The 21,257-nt window shown below is 40.5% G+C and overlaps 1 long non-coding RNA gene across 5 annotated transcripts in view; it reads right to left on the bottom strand.

The window, feature by feature from the left end:
- The window catches only part of LOC116276334, a 41,878-nt gene extending 21,409 nt beyond the window's left edge, over window positions 1–20,469 (bottom strand). The window contains exons 1-3 of one of the 5 annotated variants that reach the window (XR_004185752.1): window positions 20,373–20,469; window positions 17,639–17,737; window positions 16,369–16,460 (exon numbers count right to left, since the gene is read on the bottom strand). This is a non-coding gene — a long non-coding RNA (uncharacterized LOC116276334). Of the gene's footprint in view, window positions 1–16,368; window positions 16,461–17,638; window positions 17,872–17,900; window positions 18,247–20,187 lie in introns of those variants that run through there. The other 4 variants (XR_004185753.1, XR_004185751.1, XR_004185755.1 and 1 more) reach the window with 4 other exon arrangements.
- Window positions 20,470–21,257: the final 788 nt, after the last annotated feature.

The following is a 21,257-nucleotide window of genomic DNA, read 5'->3' as shown; positions in this document are numbered from 1 at the left end:
ATTCTAATCCTTTTACGCTATCCTTTTTTGGCTCCAAACTGGCCATTATTCCACTTGTTCTTAACAGTTGACCTAGTATTTTTTTCTTTTTTTTAAATTGAAGAGATCAATGCCATCTGTCTTAAGCTCTCTTTGTTTCTAAGTGTCTTGCACCATATTCATTCCCACTGACCCAGGAAATGACGTGTTTGTGTAAGGAGTGCTTTTTCCTGGGCTACTCATCAAAACATCTCTGCCTGGGTCCCACCCCACAGAGAATCTTATTACATTGTCTGGAATGAGGCATGGACATTGTTTTTATTTGTTTGTTTTTTACAACCTCCCAGGTGATTCTAAGTGCAGACAGGTTTGAGAACACCAGACTGAGGAGAACTGTTTCACTCCTTCCCTGGAAACTCATCTCATAGATGACCTTGCTTTTCCATCCTTTTTCTTTTTCATCCGTTTTCCTAGGTTTTCCATCCTTCTTCTTCCTTCAGATTATAAGCTTGTACAAATATTTCTCTCAAGCAAAAACACTTTTTCTTCTCATACTTCTCTTTGAGGCACTTTTCCATCTCTGTCATTTCCTTTTTTGCCAAAACAAAAGAGAAGTATACACTTGCTACCACACACCAGATTTTTTATTTCTGCTAAAGACTCCATAGTACTCTAGTGAAAACATGTCCTTATTTCCTCAAAGTTGCCAAACAGCCTCTTAATCATCATTGAAAAAGTGACTTTTTTTTTGAGTTAGAGTTTCAGTGAGTCACCCAGGCTGGAGTGCAGTGGCATGATCTCGACTCAATACAACCATGCCTCCTGGGCTCAAGCAATTTTCATGCCTCAGCCTCCCAAGTAGCTGGGATTACAGACCTGCACCACCATGCCCAGCTAATTTTTGTAGTATTAGTAGACACGGTGTTTTGCCATGTTGGCCATGCTGGTCTTGAGCTCCTTCCTGGCCTCATGTGATCCACCCGCCTTGGCTTCCCAAAGTGCTGGGATTACAGGCATGAGCTACCCTGCTCGGCCAAAATAAGGTGATTTTTTTTTTGGTTTTTTTGTTTTTGTTTTTTTTTTTGCAGTTCTTATTTAATCTGTAGGAAGCATTTCACACTGTTAAATATCCCCTTTTCCTTTGACTTCCTGTTTTTCACATCTTCTCCTACTTCTTCGACTTCATTTTCTGACTCTGTTAACTTATAGACTGGATTCCAAACAAGAGCTAGTACTTTGTACCAATAGCTATGGTGATAAACTCTTAGAATCAAGATCAACTAAGCCTGGACCAGCCACTTAGATGCTACCTTAAGTGGACAAAAAGGCAGCTCAGACTCCAAGGAGCAAATAAAAATGGTGAGAAGTGGATGTTGCCAATAGGACATCTCCTTGTCTCCGGACATTACTCTTTTTATTTGGAGAAAGTCATCTCCACTGCAAAGAACAGAAATCTAAATTAAATTAGCTGAAACAAAGTAGTAATGGAGAGACTGACTTACATAACTTATGCTAACTTCAGACACAGGTGGAACCAGGTACTCAGATGATGTAACTGAAAATATTCCTCTCTCCGCCTCCATAGCTATTTTCATCTTCCTCACACCAACTGGTGGCAGAGATGGTGGCCAGCAGGTCCAGTCTGTTATTCTACCAGCTCAGCCACCCTAGAACACTGAGAGCCTTTTTCTCAGTAACACCAGAGTTCCAGTCCTGAGTCAGACTGCCCTGGGTTGTAGTACATGCTGATCTTGCCAGAACATTCCCATTTCTAAAGCCATCACTATAACTCTCGTCGGAAGACTGTGGATTTGGGTGTTCCCCACTTGAACTACATGGGTTGAGAAAAGGGAAGGGTGATTTCCAAGGAAAAGATCAGGGAGCTGAAAACTGAAGATAAAATGAAAAGGACAGGCAAATACAGCTGATGTCCTCTGCATTACCTGCCCCAATTTCTTTTAAAAGACACTCCTCTCCATTGCCTCCTTCCTCTCCTAAACTTAGTCATCTTGAATGACCCATACTCATTCTCCCTCCCATCAATCCTGAAGTTTTCTTATAGGGCATGGCTCTGAATGTTAGGATTAATATCTAGGTTTATGCCAGAGCAAAAGAGAAGACATGTGCTGTAGGTTGCTTTAAAAATGGCTCCCAATGCACTATGTACTTTTTTGTTCATTTGTTTCTGAGACAGAGTCTCGCTCTGTCACCCAGGCTGGAGTGCAGGGGTACAATATCTCAGCTCGCTGCAACCTCCGCCTCCGCCTCCTAGGTTCAAGCGATTCTCCTGCCTCAGCCTCTCAAGTAACTGGGAGTACAGGCACAGCACCACCATGCCCAAGTAATTTTTGTATTTTTAGTAGAAACGGGGTTTGCCATGTTGGCCAGGCTGGTTTTGAACTCCTGACCTCAAGTGATTCGCCTGCCTTGGCCTCCCAAAGCACTGGGATTACAGGTGTGAGCCACTGCGCCCAGCCATGCTATGTACTTTTGTAATATGCATTAGTGCGATATAACAAAATGCTCTGCTTCTTACTGCCAAAAGTTCAGTGTATGTAGCTGAACACACTCATCTCCTTGTGATCCTTTTTTGAAAAGTGGTGCTTAACGAGTTCATCCTTTGCAGTGCATCCATGTTGTCCCTCAGGCATTTTATCTTTGCTTACATTGTTGAAGAATGGTTGCTTCTTTCATGGTTTTTGTGTCTAATGCACATTTTAGCATAATAAACACAACGCATTGTTGTAGCTACTTTTCTGGAAAACTTGATCTTTTGGGAATTGCTTTACAGATCCTCAATAATTTTTTCTTTAAATAATAAAAAAAAAAAGGCTCCTAATGATCATTCTTCTTGGTATCCATGCCTTTGTATAATTACCTCTCCCTGAGCGTGGATGTGACTTTCGACTCACCTCGAATCAACAGAATATACTAAAACTGATAAGGTGTATGGGATTCTGTAATTATATTACAAAAGCTCAAAGCATCTATCTTGATGGAGTCTCTCTCCCTGCTCCCAATGGCTTTGAGGGAGAAAGTGGCCATGTCAGGGAACCCCCAAGTGACAAAGAACTACAAGTGGCCTCTAGGAGCTGAGGGCAGCCTCAAAGCTGCAGTGGTCTCCAGCTGACTGCCAGCAAGAAAATGAGGTCTCCAGTTCTTCAGCTGTAAGAAGCTGATTTCTACCCACAAGCACCTGAGTTTGGAAGCAGAGCCTTCCCTCGTTGAGCCTCAGATGATACTTCAGCTCAAAGGAACACCTTTATTTCAGCCTTGGAGAAGACCTGGATTCCTGACCCATGGAAACTGTGAGGTAATATATGTTTTAAGCTACTACGTTTGTCTTGTTATGCAGTAATGGATAACTAATATGCCATCTGTTGCTGCTTACCTTTCCTGTATATCTTTGCCCTTCAACTCATCCCCATTCCCTGGGCTATATGAGGCTTATAGGCTCTCATAGAAAATAACAACCGACCCCAGATTAGTCCTTACAGAGATGTCATATTTTGAGGGTGGATTTAATGCCTTCTTTCTACATCTCTCGGAGCCCTCTAAAAAGTTCTGGGTGGGCTTTTGTATCCCCTCATACAGTTACAGGGACTAGTTAGAGTGATGATAGTGGTCATATGTTTCTTGGCTTATAATTGTAGGTAATGTTTTAAAATTAATATTGAGTTACATTATGTAATAAGTCATTTTTGTTTGTAGAATATTAAGACATTTAGATCATGCTAAATTGACCTTTAACTATCTTCCTCAGTTGCTAATCCTTCTTTCTCAGATAAAACTGTCATGATAAATTTGGCATAGTGTCTTCCACACTTTTTTCTATGCATTTAAATGCCCTTGGTATGTGCACTTATGGAAGTATATAGTATCTTTGACTCTTTTCTATAAAAGGTATCATATTGTACATTTTACTCAACAATACTTTTTGGCATGTTTCCATGCGAGTCTATGAAGAGCTCCATTAAAAAATGCTGCATATTATTGCGTGGTGTAGATAGATTATAATTTACCTTTACTGGTAAATATTTGTACACTTTTTAAAGTTTTGCTCAATTTTTGCCATAAACATCTTTAGCCATTGTTAAAAGAGAACACTTTACACAGATTAAATTTAACAGAGTTTATATGAGTAAAGGACAATTTAGTTAATGAACCAGGGGCAGCTGAGAACCGGAAGAGATTCACAAAGCTCTACCCAGCAGCGTGAGCTTTTAGAGGCCAAACATGGAAGCAAAGTACAGATCTCACCTGATTGGCTACAACTAGTTATCCGCCTTATTTGGACACAGTGTTATCAGCTGGCTACCGGTAATTGGCTTAATGAAGCTTGACTATTTGAGATTGATTGAAATCCAGCTATTTGTTACAAAAATATATATATACTCCTAAGTTAGGTTTCAGATGTATTTTTTTTTTTTTTTTTTACATACTGAGTTACATTACAGTTTCTTATGTAGGAACTCAAAATACAGAGACAGCCTCAGGCTTATGGTCTGTTGCTTTTTTTAAAAATTTAACACTTTGAGTCCTTGAACACATGAGTGCAACCAAGAGGCACCTATATAGATGAATTAGGAAATAGAATTTTGGATCATAAGCACTGTCAACCAGTGTAATGAAACATGTACAGTTTGCATGTTCACCAGCACTGAATCTTGGCAATGCTATAGTAATTTGTAATGTGTTACAAATTTGTAATTTGCTACAAATTTGCTAATTTGTAATATAGTAACTTGTAATTTTGCCAGTTTGATGATCTGATGGGTGGGAATATCTTACTGTGTTAATTTTATTCAATTGCTTAATTCATTTAATTAGCATTTTCCCAATTACTAGCAATATTGCACGTCTTTTCAAGTTAGTAGCCATCTGTAGTTACTTATTCTGTAAATTTCCTTTCTTTTGTTCATACTTCTATCAGATTTTTTGTCGTCTTTTCTGATGGAAACCTTTTACATGATCTGGGTAAAACTTTGGCTCTGTTGCATACACTGCAAATATTTTCTCCCACTCTCCGTTCATCATGTAGTCTTTAGGCTCATGACTTGTTTGATTTCTGTGAGCTACATGAGAAATCCTTTCTACTCAAAGGTGATAAATATACCTAGAAGTTTTAAACATCCTTTTATAGTTTGGGTTTTGTATATATCTTTAATCAGCTGCACATTGTTTTATTGTTTGAATAGTTTGTTGAGAGGATATAAACTATTGTTTTCCTAATGTCTAGAAAGTTGCTCCAACCCTGTTTGTTGAAAAATCTGTCCATACCTCCAATGCTTTGAGAGTAAACTTTCATTATACACTAAGTTCTCATATATACATGAGTCAGTCTCTGGACTCTATTTTATTCCATTAATCTGTTTATTCCCAGGACAGTAATATGCTGCTAAATTATTATATCTTTACACAGTATCTTGATATTGTGTCGATTAAGTCCCTCTTCTTTTTTTCTTTCAAAATGATATCTTGACTGTTTTTCCATGTTTATTCTTCCACTTGAAATTTAAAGTCATCTTGTCAAGTTCCTCGAAACACTTGATAGGGACCTGGACTTGTAGTCAAGTAAATTTATGAATTACTTTGCAGAAAATAAACTCCTTGCAATATTGAGCCATGCCATCCATGAAATGATTATAGCCTACATTTACTTAGGTGTTTTCTTTTGTCCTTAATAAGGTTTTGCAGTTTTCCCCACAAGAGTGTTCTACATTTGTGGTTAGGTTTATTTCTTTGTACTTTATACTTTTTATTGCGATTGACATCAACATTTTTAATCTGTTTTATTTTCGAATCGACTTTTGGCTCCATTTAAACTTTTTTGTCTCTCTTCCTAGTTGGCTCAACTACTCTGGCTCAGTAACTCCAAATCTTAAGAAGTAAATCTGATTGCTTAGAGTAGTGGACACTTTGCTATGTTTTCAAACACATTTAAGTTTTATTGGTTAAATGTAAAAGTATGCAAAACAAGACATAAAATAGAATCGCATTAGTGAAATATAATAAGAACCTTAACAATGTGTGAGTTGGTATATACATAGAAAATAATCTGAATGAAGGAATATAAACCAAACTGACCACTAGGTCATCTTTGGGGTTATGATAAACTTCAGTCACAACTAAAAGAACTAGAGAGCCAAGAACAAACCAACCACAAAGCTAGCAGAAGACAAGAAATAATCAGAATCAGAGCTGCATTAAAGGAGATTGAGACACACACAAAAAATTCAAAAGATCAATGAGTCCAGAAGTTGGTTTCTTGAAAAAATTAATAAAATAGATAGACTGCTAGCTAGACTAATAAAGAAGAAAAGATACAAATAAACACAATTAGAAATGATAAAAGGGATATTACCACTGACTCCACAAAAATACAAATAACTATCAGAGAATATCATGAACGCCTCTATACACACAAACCAGAAAATCCAGAAGAAATTGATACATTTCTGGATATATACACCCTCTCAAGACTGAAGCAGAAAGAAATTGAATTCTTGAACAGACCAAAAATGAGCTCTGAAATTGAATCAATAATAAATAGCCTAACCGCCCCCACCCCCCCAAAAAAAAGCCCTGGACCAGACAGATTACCTGCTGAATTCTATTAGATGTACAAAGAAGAGCTGGTACCATTCCTACTGAAACTACTCAAAAAAATTGAGGGAGAGAGACTCCTCTCTAACTCATTCTGTGAAGCCAGCATCATTCTGATACCAAAACGTGGCAGAGACACAACAACAAAGACAAAAATTTCAAGCCAATATTCTTGATAAACATTGATACAAAAATCCTCAACAAAATATGGGCAAACTAGATCCAGGAGCACATCAAAAAGCTAATCCACCAGTTCAAGTAGGCTTTATCCCTGGAATGAAAGTTTGGCTCAACATACACAAATCAGTAAATGTGATTAATTACATAAACAGAACTAAAGACAGAAATCACATGATCATCTAAATAGATGCAGAAATGGCTTTCAATAAAATTCAACACTTCTTCTGGTTAATAACTCTCAATAAACTAGATATTGAAGGAACACACCTCAAAATAATAAGAGCCAATCTATGACAAACCCACAGCCAATATCATACTGAATGACAAAATCTGGAAGCATTCCCCCTGAGAACCAGAACATGACAAGGATGCCCACTCTCACCAATCCTATTCAACATAGTATTGGAAGTTCTAGCCAGAGCGATCAGGCAAGGGAAAGAGATAAAGGGCATCCAAATAGGAAGAGAGGAAGTCAAATTATCCCTATTTGTAGACAACATGATTCTATATCTAGAAAACCCCACAGTCTCAGCCCAAAAGCTCTTTAAGCAGATAAAAAACTTCAGCAACCTCTCAGGATATAAAATCAACATACAAAAATCACTAACATTTCTATACACCAACAACAGTCAAGCTGAGAGCCAAATGAGGAATGAAATCCCATTCACAATCACCACAAAAAGAATAAAATACCTAGGAATACAGCTAACTAGGGAGGTGAAAGACCTGGACAAGGAGAACTACAAAACACCACTCAAAGACATCAGAGATAACACAAACAAATGGAAAGACGTTCCATGCTCATGAATAGGAAGGGTCAACATTCTTAAAATAAAATTGCCGCACTCCCCCAAAACAACATATAGATTCAATGCTATTCCTATCAAACTACTAATGACATTCTTCACAGAATTAGAAAAAATTATTTATAATTCATATAAAACCAAAAAAAGAGCCCACATAGCTAAGGCAATCCTAACCAAAAAGAGCAAAGCTGGAGGCATCACCCTACCTGACTTCAAACTATACTACAGGGCTACAGCAACAAAAACAGCATGGTACTGGCATAGCCCTGTGGGGTAATGATTCATGATACATGTACTCTATACTGAAAATTTTCATAAAAAATAATAAAGAGGGAAGAGAAAAAGAATGATTAAGAAAATCTGGCGAAAATGTAAACAACTTGAAGAAGATGGTATATGGAAATGTTACACTTTCTTTGCAACTTCTCCATAAATTTAAAATTATTTCACAATAAAAATATTTTAAATACTCTGAAAAGAAACACTTTAAGTTTCTACAGTATTTATTACAGTATTATAATGTTCTTTTGCCCCCAAAGAATGTCTTCTGTAATTAAAAAATTAATAAAATATTTTACATTTTTACAGGTTTATTGAAATATAATTTGCAACAGATAAACTACTTATTTAAAGCGCACAGTTTGAAAAACACATTCATAATAAAGAACATTTCGAACATTTTCATCACATCCAAAAGTTTTTGTGTTCCTTTGTAATTTTTTCCTCTCAGTCACCTAATGTGCCTTGATCTGCTTTCTGTAAGAAAAGAAAGGAACAGTCTTATTTCTGAAGACCAAGGGTCACAGAGAAGATTCTGAACAAACAGGCCTTGTTCAGTTTCCTCCAGTTTGCTACCATTAGGCCGGGTGTGGGGGCTCACACCTGTAATCCCAGCACTTTAAGAGGCCAAGGTGGGCAGATCACCTGAGATCAGGAGTTGGAGAACAGTCTGGCAAACGTGGCAAAACCCAGTCATCTATACTAAAACTACAAAAATTAGTTGAGTGTGGTGGTGCACACCTGCAATTCCAGCCACTCAAGAGACTGAGGCAGGAGAATTGCTTGAACCCTGGGTTGCAGTGAGCCAAGACTGAGCCACTGCACTCTGGCCTGGGTGACAGAGCAAGACTCCATCACAAAACAAAACAAACAAACAAACAAGAACAAAACATGGTATCCAGTTTATTACCATTAGATCATACCCTTTTTGTTCTATTATATGTCTCCACAACTGTCCACTCTTCATCAAACCTACTATTAAAAAAACACTAAAGTTTAACTGTTTCTTTAGACTTTCATTTCCTTATGTAAACATATTAAATAATATTAATATTATATTAATAAAATTAATATTATAATCAACTGATTCATTGGCCAAGTGATGGCCAATGGAGATTCATTGGCCAATCTCCAGCCCCCATACCCTGGAGGTTGGGAGGTCGGGTTGATGTCATGTGGTTCGAAGCCCCAACCCTCTAATCACATAGTTGGTCGTTCTGATGACTACCTCCCTCTTGAATCATCTTGTTAGCATAAATACAGGCACGTTTCATTGGGTTTGTGGATAACAAAGACACTCCTATCACTCACGGTATGCCAAGGGTTTTATTTATTTACTTTTTAATTCTTTTTTGAATTTTTATTTTTGAAGAGAGACAAGGTCTCACTCTGTTGCTCAGGCTGAAGTGCAGTGGCATGATTATAGCTTATTGCAGCCTTAAAGTCCTGGGCTCAAGTAGTCCTCTTGTCTCAGCCTCCTGAGTAGCTAGGACTACAGGCATGCACCACCACACCTGGCTAATTTTAAAATTTCTTTTGCAGACACAAAATCTTGCTATGTTGCCCTGGCTAGTCTTGAACTCCTGGCCTCAAGTGATTCTCCTACCTCAGCCTCTCCAGGGGGTTTTACAAATTCCATTCCAGGAACCTGAGACAAAGACCAGACAAATTATTTACTATAAAACACCAGCCTAGATGCCACCTCTTTTTTTTTTTTTTTTCCAGAGTCTCACTCTGTCGCCCAGGCTGGAGTGCAGTGGCACAATCTCCGCTCACTGCAACCTCCGCCTCCCAGGTTCAAGTGATTCTCCTGCCTCGGCCTCCCGAGTAGCTGGGACTGCAGGCATGTGCCACCACGCGTGGCTAATTTTTTGTATTTTTAGTAGAGATGGGGTTTCACTGTGTTAACCAGGATGCCCTCAATCTCCTGACCTCGTGATCTGCCTGCCTGGGCCTCCCAAAGTGCTGGGATTACAGGCATGAGTCACTGCGCCCAGCCGGTGCCACCTCTTTCTCCTCAGGGTCTCCTGGGACTCCCATTCAGATTTCATTTTTCCCTTGCATGCTCCAATAGTGCAATCATAGAACTTACCATGTTTTACTATTTATAATAGTTAGTCACGGGCACACCCTTCTTCCCTACAGGCTGCAAGATCTGAGGGCAGAGAATATCACTTATTAATATTAATCTTTCTAGGTCTCTCAGTGCCAACACAGTTTCACTGTGTTTTTTGTTTGTTTGTTTTTTCTTTGAGATAGAGTCACGCTCTGTCTCCCAGACTGGAGTACAGTGGCATGATCTTGGCCCACTACAAACTCTGCCTCTTGGGTTCAAGTGATTCTCTTGCCTTAGCCTCCCGAGTAGCTGGGATTACAGGTCTACGCTACCACCCCTGGCTACCTTTTTTTTTTTTTTTTGCATTTTTAGTAGAGGAAGGGTTTCACTGTATTGACCAGGCTGGTCTCGAACTCCTGACCTCAGGTCATCCGCCTGCCTCCCAAAGTGCTGGGATTACAGATGTGAGCCACCCCAGCCAGGCAGTGTTTTTTTGGTTTTTTTTTTTTTTTTTTTTTTTTTTTCTGAGACGGAGTCTTACTCTGTCACCCAGGCTGGAGTACAGTGGCATGATCTCAGCTCACTGCAACCTCCACCTCCTGGGTTCAAGTGATTCTCCTGCCTCAGTCTCCTGAGTAGCTAGGATTACAGGCATGCGCCAACACGCCTGGCTAATTTTTATGTTTTCAGTAGAGACAGGGTTTTGCCATGATGGCCAGGCTGGTCTCGAACTGCTGACCTCGTGATCCACCTGCCTTGGCCTCCCAAGGTGCTGGGATTACAGGTGTGAACCACCACGCTTGGCCTCTGAATTTAATTAGGATGCTTCATTTTTCTCAGAAGACTTCTTCCCCTTTCCCTTTCAATGCAATCATTCTTTTCTAGTGATGTGACAATAATATAAACCATTATATTCCTGAGGATTCATTCAGTATGGATACAACTTATAAAATCATAGTTTATCAATTAGTAATTAGACCTGCATTCAACTGCTTTAAATCAATGTAGCTGAAACAGTTCTTCTTCTTCTTCTTTTTTTTTTTAAGGGGACAGCATCACAGTAGTGTCATTTCATTTCAGAGCTTTTTGAGTTTTCTTAATTCTCCAATTTTGGGTAGCCCATCATTGAAGCCTTTTGGACGAATTCCTAGATTTCTTGCAAAGAATCACTAGTTTAAAAAAAAGACATTCTATATAGGGTGCATGGATTCTGCCATCCTTTCTTTACTTTCTTTCATTGAAAATCTAATAAGATACTGCTTTTTGAATGTTAACAAATTTGAGCTCGGAGGAATCTCCAGAGCAACCACTTCCCATACCTCTCCTAATTACGTGTGAGGTGATTTTTGAGGTGTAGGGTTGCAATGTGGTTTAGTGAGGAGAGTGCTGATGCAGAGTGGAAATTTTGGGGTTCTAGTCCCTATTTCTCCTATTTGGTAGCTTTATGATTTGGTGCGGGGCATCAGTCAACAAATATTTATTGAGCACCTATAGTGTGGGAAGCCCTGTGGGAATGCAGTTGTAACCAGGACAGACCTAGAAGCTTACGGTCTAGTGAGGATGGCAGACGTTGGAAGTAACTACAGGTAGAAGTGCTGAATTCAAGCATGTTATTGGAGCTTAGAACAGAGACCTAACCTAACCTTTTGGGTTGTGGAAGGTGTGTGGGCTCCTGGGAATTTCGCCTTAGAGCATTGAGCGGGGATTGGAAGTTGGTGTCAGGTTGCTTTTACTTCAGTTTATATAAAACTCATAAACGAGCAGTGGAAGAACATTATAAGATCAAGGACACAGGTTAGTCGATGTGGCTCTCCTCTGCCTCCTTGTTCCTCAGGAGCCAACCCGAGTTTGTATTTCAACACAACTAGCATGAAGTGAAGAACGCTTCCAACCAGAAGAGTCAGTCAAGGTGACTTCTTTCTACAGAAGAAAGAAAAAATTGAGACTCTCTAAAAGTTCTGTAGATGAAGAGCAATGAGTAGGGACTAGTCCTACCAAATACACAAACAGTAAACGCTTGACTCCTGGGCAGAACCAGTGGTTCACGCCTGTAATCTCAGCACTTTGGGAGGCTGAGGTGGGCTGATCACCTGAAGTCACGAGTTCAAGACCAGCCTGGCCAACATGGTGAAACCCCATCTCTACTAAAAATACAAAAAGATTAGACAGGCATGGTGGCACGTGCCTGTAGTCCCAGCTACTCGGGAGGCTGAGGCAGGAGAATCACTTGAACCTGGGAGGCAGAGGTTGCAGTGAACCAAGATCATGCCACTATACTTCAGCCTAGGCAACAAGAGCAAAAATGCTGTCTCAAAACAAAAACAAAAACAAAAAAAACCTCTTGACTTTTGATCACTGAAACCACAAATTGACAGTGCGTGAATACTAGTCGGAACAGACTGCTGGAGCATGATAGTTTCAAAAGTTTGTTAATGTGTTTGGGTGAGGCTGTGGGGAAACGGACACTCTCAAACACTAGTGGTGGGAGGATAAGTTGTCAGCCTTAAGAAGGGCCATTTGGCAGTGCTATGAAAATCACAAATATATATGTCTTTTTTCAACTTTTCTTTTAGGTTCAGGGGTACGTGTGTGCGGGTTTGTTATATAGGTGAATTGCATGTCACTGGGGTTTGGTGCAAAGAATAATTCATTGCCCAAGTAATAAGCCTAGTAGTTTTCCGATCTTCACCCTCCTCCCGCGTTCCATCCTCAAGTAGGCCCTGGTGTCTGTTGTACTCTGCTTTGTGTCCATGTGTACTCAGTTTTTAGCTCCCACTTGTAAGTGAGAATGTGTAGTATTTGGTTTTCTGTTCCTGCATTAGTTTGCTTAGGATAATGGCCTCCAGCTCCATCCATATTGCTGCAAAGGACATGATCTTGTTGTTTTTTATGACTGTGTAGTATTCCATGGTGTATATGTAGCACAGCAAATACATGTATCTTGTTCCCTGACAGTTTCATTCTAGAATTTTATTCTGTAGTAATGCCAGTGTGTGTGGATATGTCTGTGTATTTATATACACAATTATATACATACACACATATGTGTATATTTATATATAATATAATGGCATATATTGATGTTTTATATATTTATTTTTGAAACAGATTTCTGCTCGTTGCCCAGGCTGGAGTGCATTGGTGCAATTTTGGCTCACCGCAACCTCTGCCTCCTGGGTTCAAGCGATTCTCTTGCCTCAGCCTCCAGAATAGCTAGGATTACAGGCATGTGCCACCACGCCCGGCTAATGTTTTGTATTTTTAGCAGAGACAGAGTTTCTCCATGTTGCTCAGGCTGGTCTCGAATTCCCAACCTCAGGTAGTCTGCCCGCCTCGGCCTCCCATAGTGCTGGGATTACAGGCATGAGCCACCGTGCCAGGCTTATTAATGTTTTTTATTGCCACGTTATTTGTAGTAGCGGAAGATTGAGTGGAAACAATCCACATGTCCATCAAAAGGGAATAAGTAAATAAATGATGATACATTTATACAATGGCTACTTTATAAGTGTAAAAAGGAGTAAGTAGGTTCTTTGTGTGTTAACGGGGAACAATTTCCAAAGCATATGGCTAGGGGAAAAGAAGCAAGGTACAGCAAAGTACAGATTATGGTATCAATCATTTTTAAAAGGAGGGGAAAGAAAAAATATGTATCTCTGTTTGCTCCTATATGCATAAAGTTTCTCTGAAACAAACAAAAAACCAACAAGAACTAAGTGTGTACAGTGGGAGAAAAGGGATTGGGGGATTTGGTTTGTTTTGGTGTTTGAATCACATAACTGTATTACCTATTCAAAAAATTAAGTAAAATATCTATGCCCAATTGTGCTAAAGCTATTAAGAAAATATGGAAATGTAGTTTACCCTTGCCCTAGCATTTGCATTCTGGAATTGTTTCATTGTAAGCCATGTATTTTCAAATATATGAGAGTCTACCTTTCCAAAATTTTTTTAGCTTCTACTGAGGAAATGTAGCCACTCACAGATCCATTTTGTAGCCCCTGTAGCACATGTCCTCTTAATTTTCCAGAAAGAGAAACTGATATCAGTACTTCCTCATGAATATGGCCCACCCAGTTGGAGACAACTAAAGAAATGAGGACAGGCGCGGTGGCTCACGTTTGTAATCCCAGCACTTTGGGAGGCTGAGGTAGGCAGATCACCTGAGGTCAGGAGTCTGAGACCACCCTGGCCAACATGGCGAAACCCCGTATCTATGAAAAATAAAAAAATTAGCCAGGTGTGGTGGTGTGGGCCAGTAGTCCCAACTACTTGGGAGGCTGAGGCGGGAGAATTGCTTGAATCCAGGAGGCAGAGGTTGCAGTCAGCTGAGATCACACCACTGCACTCCAGCCTGGGTGACAGAATGAGACTCTGTCTCAAAAATAAAATAAATAAAATAAAATAAAATATAAGGGAATCATTTCTGCAAGTGCTGTCCCTCCAGGCGGCACTAACTTGCTTTGCCTGTTTTCTTTCCACTTGCACTGAGGCTGGTGAGGGCTGCTGGAGAAGGTTCCTCAACTTAAGTCTCTTATGCCTTTCAACCATCATAGGCCTGACCACAACTGGGTCCTCAGTGCAGCTTTTCCATTGTTTCTCTGATCAGTTCTTGCTTATTTTCCTCAGGGACTCTTTCAGGCCTTCCCCGCGCTCTTCAAACTCCCATCGCAGTCTCCATAAGCAACTCCGCAATGCATGGTTCAGAGATGCTCACGTTGGAGTGCTAGTTAAGCTACCTCCCCTGAATGCAGCCAGTCCTTGACACTTGGCTGTACTGAGGCTGTTCTGCCATTTCCCTTCCTCCTTACGCCCCCTGGGAGGTCTTGCTATAATTTGTCCCTGGCCGTTTAGCATGTCTCAGCTTAAAAGAGCTAGCCGCAAGTGATGAAAGGGGAGAAAATCCTGTGTTCTCGTCTATGGATCACGTTCATAAAAATGGAGTGTTTATTTCTTGTTTGTATGTTCAAAGCACGGAGAGAGAACCTGCATATCTCCAGGGGTAGAAAGTTATGTAAATAAAAGAAATAAACTGGGTGGTACAGTTGGGAGTGCTGGGACTGAAGAATGTGGCATTGGTCTCTCTGCTTCTCATAACAAGAACACCCACTACCCAGGCTGCTGATTGGCATAAGTGGAGAAAAACGTCCCCAGGGTGGTCTGGTTCTCCCATTTTTCAAGAGCAGTCCAAATGCAATTTTGTGTGTGTGTGAAATTTTTGAATTCTTAAGATTCTGTGTGGGCCAAACTGAAATATCCTCGGGTGGATCTGACCTGCAGTTTCCAACCTCTGATTCTAGCCATCTCCTCATCCTTGACAAACTTGAAAAACTTGTCATAATTCAAATGTTTAAATAGCCGTTGGTGTAAAATCCTGTAAGATATTTTTCAAGCTAAATATATGATATATATTCTTTTGCTAGTGTCTTCAAGATAACTTTTACAATTCTAAAGAGATGAAATGTATTTTATAGAAACAATATTGCCTTGCTTTAATAGGACATGATGCCTTATTTTTTAAGGATTTAAGCATTTTCAAAAGCATTTCAAAAAATTGCCCTCGGTAGCAAACAAACCTTGGGAAGATTTACAAACTTTCAATATAAAACGGCTTGTAAAAGAAGAATATGCTTAGATTTTGGTTTCAGAAATGCCTGTTTTGCTCAAATTCACTAATGCAAACAAACACAAAGCAAGAATCAAATCACGGTGTGGAGGTATCTGAGTGATAGCTACCTTTTCTATGAAAATTCCAGCTAAATGTTTTACAGACCTTTAAACTGTCCTGAATCTAATGCCTTTTGAAACATAGGCAAAATCATGCAGTAGTGGGCTATGAGAGATAAACCATTGAAATCATTTAGTGCAACTAATCTATTTTACAACCCAGAAAGGTAAAGTCCTGATGGAGAAAATATTTTTATCAAAATGGTACAGTATAGTGCTAGGGCCAGGGCTGGAATTGGATTAGAACATAGGTCTCCTGCCTCTATGTCAATAGCCACCTCCTTATGCATCTGTGTTTAGTATATTTTTATTTTTATTTATTTTTATTTTATTTTGAGACAGAGTCTCACTCTGTCACCCAAGCTGGAGGGCAGTGGCATGATCTTAGCTCATTACAATCTTCACCTCCCAGGTTCAAGCGATTCTTGTGCCTCAGCCTCCCAAATAGCTGGGATTACAGGTGCCCGCCAACACACCCAGCTAATTTTTGTATTTGTGGTAAAGACAGGGTTTCACCATGTTGGCCAGGCTGGTCTCGAACTCCTGACCTCAGGTGATTTGCCCACCTCTGCCTCCCAAAGTGCTGGGATTACAGGTGTGAGCCACCTCGCATGGCCCACATCTATGTTTATATAATACGTAAGCTTATGCCATTAATAATTTTTGGAAAGCTGTTGATTGAGATATAAACATTACTGTCCCTGGATTGTTCTGTCTAAATTTCTGGATACAAACCAAAGATGTTGGGGTCTCCTACTTCGTGTTGTCTAGGAGTAAGAACAACAGAAAGAAGCAGTGGTTCTGGCAATTCTCCAGTCCTCTCTGCTCTGTAAACCAATGAACAGAAAGCAGATACTTTTATAAGAATGATGTCAGAGTTCCTCAATCAAAATGATTTTCATTTCCAGCCCTTCTTGTGCCCAGGATGAGTTTTCTGTAATGCTCTGGGTTTCTGCTGTGCTGTCCTGTGCCCTCAGTAAAGGATTACACAGAGCTGAACTGCATGACTTTAAGGGCACTGTGACATGGAAGAGAAGCTGAAATCGGTTCAGAGCCACTGTGTAGTAATGCCAGTCAAGTACCTTCTTTGTCCCAGAAAATTACTAGTTTCATGAGAGAAAGTGGAAAGGGCATAACCGTCCAATGGGTTCACCTTGCCTGCTGCCCAGACAGAGCTGATTTATCAAGACAGGGGAATTGCAATGAAACAGTAATCAAGACAGAGCTGGCTGTGCGGGAGCCTGGAGTTTTATTGTTACTCAGTCTGCCCGACCATTCGGGGATCAGAGTTTTTAAAGATAATTTGGCAGGCAGGGGCTTGGGAAGTGGGTAGTGCTGATTGGTCAGGTTGGAGATGAAATCATAAGGGGTGGAAGCAAGTTTTTCTTGGTTCTGTTCCTGGGTGCAATGGCAGAACTGGTTGCGCCACATTACTGGTCTGGGTGGTGTCAGCTGATCCATCCAGTGCAGGGTGTGCAAAATATCTCAAGCACTGATGATAGGTTTTACGATAGTGATGTTACTCCAAGGACCAATTTGGGAAGGTTCAGGCTCTTGGAGCCAGAGGCTGCGTGACCCCTAAACTGTAATTTCTAAGCTAATTTGTTAGTCCTGCAAAGGCAGACTTGACACCAGACAAGAAGGGGGTGTTTTCCGGAAAGGTCTGTTATCAATTTTGTTTCAGAGTCAAACCGTAAACTGAATTCCTTCCCAAAGTTAGTTTGGCCTCCACCCAGGAATGAACGAGGACCTCTTAAGGGTTAGAAGCAAGATGGAGTCTGTTAGGTCTGATTTCTTTCAGCGTCGTAATTTCCTCAGTTATAATTTGGCAAAGGCGGTTTCAAGAGGATGAAATGTTAGAAGTGTAATAATGTTTATTTTGTTGTTGTTGTTAAAGTTAGCAAATCCCTTAGGCTCATGTGAGATAATAACTAGCTAAGGTGCAGGTAAACCATGACTGTTTAGAGGCACTGAGAGGAAAAGTTTGGGGTGTAGTTTTCCTTACTGGATGTGGGTGACTATTTTCCTCTCATGTCTCAGTCTCTTCATCTCTCAAGCTCACTCTTCCACCCGCAAAAGATGTATCTTAATTTCCATTAGGCAGCTGATAAAAAGAAAAATTTCAGCCGAATTAAATTTAAAGGAGTTTAATTGAGCCATCACCCATTCGCAAATCCGGCAGTCCGTAGAATCACAGTAGATTCAGAGACTCCAGCACGCCACGTGGTGGAAGAAGATCTATAGACAAACAAAGGGAAATGACGCACAGAAATCGGAAGGGAGGTACAGTCCAGCTGGATTGGTTACAGCTCTGCCTTTGCCTTGTTTGAACACAGTTTGAACGGTCCGCGGTGTATGAATGGTTGAAGTACGGCGGCTGGGATTGGCCAAGACTCATCTATTGTTACAGACGCGTACTTCTAAGTTAGGTTTTCAGCCTTGCCTACCTATTCAGCTAGATTGCAGTTCATATACAAGGTCTCAAATGTAGAAGTATGGAGTCATTCTCAGGCCATGTTGAGTTGGCTTTAACACAGCTCAAAATGAGTTCATAGGATTCAAGCTTTCTAGTCATCTCCCTTCTTGGAATCTGCATGCTAGCCTGATGACCTGTCCCTTGTCCCCACAGGAGGACTTCAGAGGGTGACCGGTTGCCATCAGTAGCTGTTTCCTATTGGCCTTAGTATTTCCAGATATCTTCTAGTGCTGGGGAGGACTGGCAGATTCTACACAGACCATGGGATATGGAAGACTGAATAATGACCCCCAAAGGCACCCAGGCCCTAATTTCTGGAACCTGTGATTCTTACATCATAAAAGAGACTTTGCGTATGTAATCCAATTAAGTCTTGAGTTAGGGAAATTGCACTGGAATTTCGAGGCGAGCCCTAAATACAATCACAAAAGGAAGGCAGAGGGAGATTTGATTAGACAGAAGAAGGCAACAGGACCACTCCTGCAACATGCTACGCTGCTGACTTTGGAGAATGAGGAAGGGGTCATGCACTGAGGAATGCAGGGGATGGGACTCTAAGAAGCTAGAAAAGGCAAGGAAATAAGATTCTTCCCTACTGTCCCTGGAGTGAGTGTGGCCCTGCTGACACCCAGGAAACTGCTTCCGGGTTTCTGACCTAGGTAACTGTGAGAGTATCCGTTTGTGTTGTTTTAAGCCATGATGTTTGGGGTGATTTGTTACAAAAGCCATAGGGAAATGATGCACAGGATAGCCCAGGTTTTCAGAAATGTTGTCAAAGAAAATTAGAAAAAAAAAAAAAAAACTATTGCAAAAGACAGAATTATAAATTCATAAAGAGTAACTACAAAGAGTTAATGCTAATTAAGTTCTAAAATCTCACTGAAATGGATGATGGAGTTTTTAGAAAAGTACAAATGATCACATTGACCAAAAAGTAGGAAATCTAAAGACGGCACTAACATGCTTTGCCTCTTTTTGCATTTGCACGGAGGCTGGTGAGGGCTGCTAGAGGAAATTCCTCCACTTAAGGCTCCCTGTGCCTCTCAACAACTGTGGGCCTGACTGCAATTGGGTCCTCAGTGCAGCCCTTCCGTTTTTTCTCTAATCAGTTCTTGCTTATTTTCCTCAGGGACTATTTCAGGCCTTCTCTGCACTCCTAAAACTCCCCTACACTCCTCACACCCCCTCTACCATCACGTAGTAGATGGGCTTGCCTCCATTTTCACAAAGAAAATAGGAGTCCTCGGATATCTTCAATCTCTTATCCTCCAAACTGCATACATCTTCCTTCCCCCATCATTCCCTTTGCCTCCTCTTATCACAAAGGGCATGTCCCACCTCCTGTTCCAGGTTAATCCTTCTATCTCTGCTCTGGACCCCATCTAACTCTGTCTACTCAGGGATCTTATCAATTGATTGTCTTCTTTTTCTCTTATAAATCCAACCTTTCCCTATTAACTGGCTTCTTCCTGTTAACTTTTAAATATGTCCCCTTCAAACTCAAGTCTTCCCAGCTACCTCCTCCTTTGTTTCACGGGAAATTTCTTAAAAGAAAAATGTTAACTTATTTCCACTTTTTTACTCCTGTTCACTCTTCGCATGAATGTAATGTGGATCCCACTCACCTCACTTTAGTGAAATTGTCCTTGCTGACATCAACAATGAACTTCTTGTGGCTAAATTACTTTCCAAGGCTCAATCCTAAATGTATGTTTATCAGTGGGATTTGACACTGTTGCCCATCGCCTTCTTCTCTGATACCCTTTCTTCCTACCTCTATCCCTGCTTGTTCAGTCTCTTTAATGAGCTCCCTTTTGACCATTTTGCAAGCATTTTTTATGATTGCCTTTGGCCTTTTTCTCTTTTTATTCAGTAATAATTTTACAAATGGCATCCTGTTCTTTCACTGCTAAAGTTACTATCTGCTTATGAGCCTCATATCTTTATTCCCATGCAAGACACCCTCAACCTCAGAGTCATGTGCTCATCTTTGTACTAGAATTTCCTCTATGTACTCTCAACGTCCAGTGGATCAAAGACAGAAGTCATTAACATGTTCATCTTTCTTTACTCCTTACCTTAGTGAATGGTGCCAAGCCAATCTAGGTATCCTTATTCTCTTTCTTCCTTAGGAATACATCAAACCATTTCAATGTTCTGTCAAGTTTACTTCCTAAATATGTCTCAAATCTGGGCATCCATAATCTGTCACCTCATCCTCAGTGGCCTGACACTTCTCATTGACTCCATTGGTATCTCTTACCTGGTGTTAAGGTCTAGATGTTTGTGTCTTTCACAGATTCAGATATTGAGGCTTTCACCTCCAATGTGATGGTATTTGGAGATGGGGCCTTTTGGAGGTCATTAGAGTTAGATGAGGTCATGAGGTTGGGGCCTTTATGATGGGATTAGTCCCCTTTTAAGAAGAGACACCAGGGTGCTCTCTCTCTCTCTCTCTCTCTCTGCCATATGAAGACACAGGAAGAAGGTAGCCACCTTTAAGTCAGGCAAAGAGCCCTTATCAGTGCCTGAATCTACTGGTACCTTTAAAGGTCTTGGACTTCCCAGCCCCCAAAACGATGAGAAAATAAATTAAGCCATCCAGTCCATAGTATTTTGCTATGGCAGCCTGGGCAGTCTAAGGTACCTGGATTATCAGAATTGCTTCCTAATAGAACATACCCATTTCCTTTCACACTAGCCAGAGTTATCTTAAACATATATCTGATCATGCTGCTCCCCTTTTATAAAGCATTTGGACGACACCTTACTCTTAGGATAACGTCCACAATTCCTTAACCTTACTTACAAAGCTATGCATCATTTGCCTTCTCCTCTTACTACCTTCCTGTGCCACCCACCACCTCTAGGTCCAGTTTTGTTGCCCTTCTTTTGACTTCTTGGCCATGTCATTCTCTCTTTTCTTACCAGGATGACATGCATACTATTCCTTCTTTTTTTCCCTTATTAAATACTTCTCATCCTTCTCTGAAGGGCAACATGGGGAATTGATGAAAAGCATGAGCTCTGGAGTTCACCCTTCCTTGGCTTGAACCATGACTTGGCCACTTACTGGCTGTGTAATTTAGGGTAAGTCACTTAATTTTTCCGTGCCTCAGTTTCCTCATCTGTAAAATGAACATAATAG

Source organism: Papio anubis, chromosome 8 (genome assembly GCF_008728515.1).
Source record: "Papio anubis isolate 15944 chromosome 8, Panubis1.0, whole genome shotgun sequence".
Lineage (NCBI taxonomy): Eukaryota > Metazoa > Chordata > Mammalia > Primates > Cercopithecidae > Papio > Papio anubis.
Note: the sequence above shows the minus strand (reverse complement) of the source record. Positions and strands in the feature narration are given on the sequence as shown.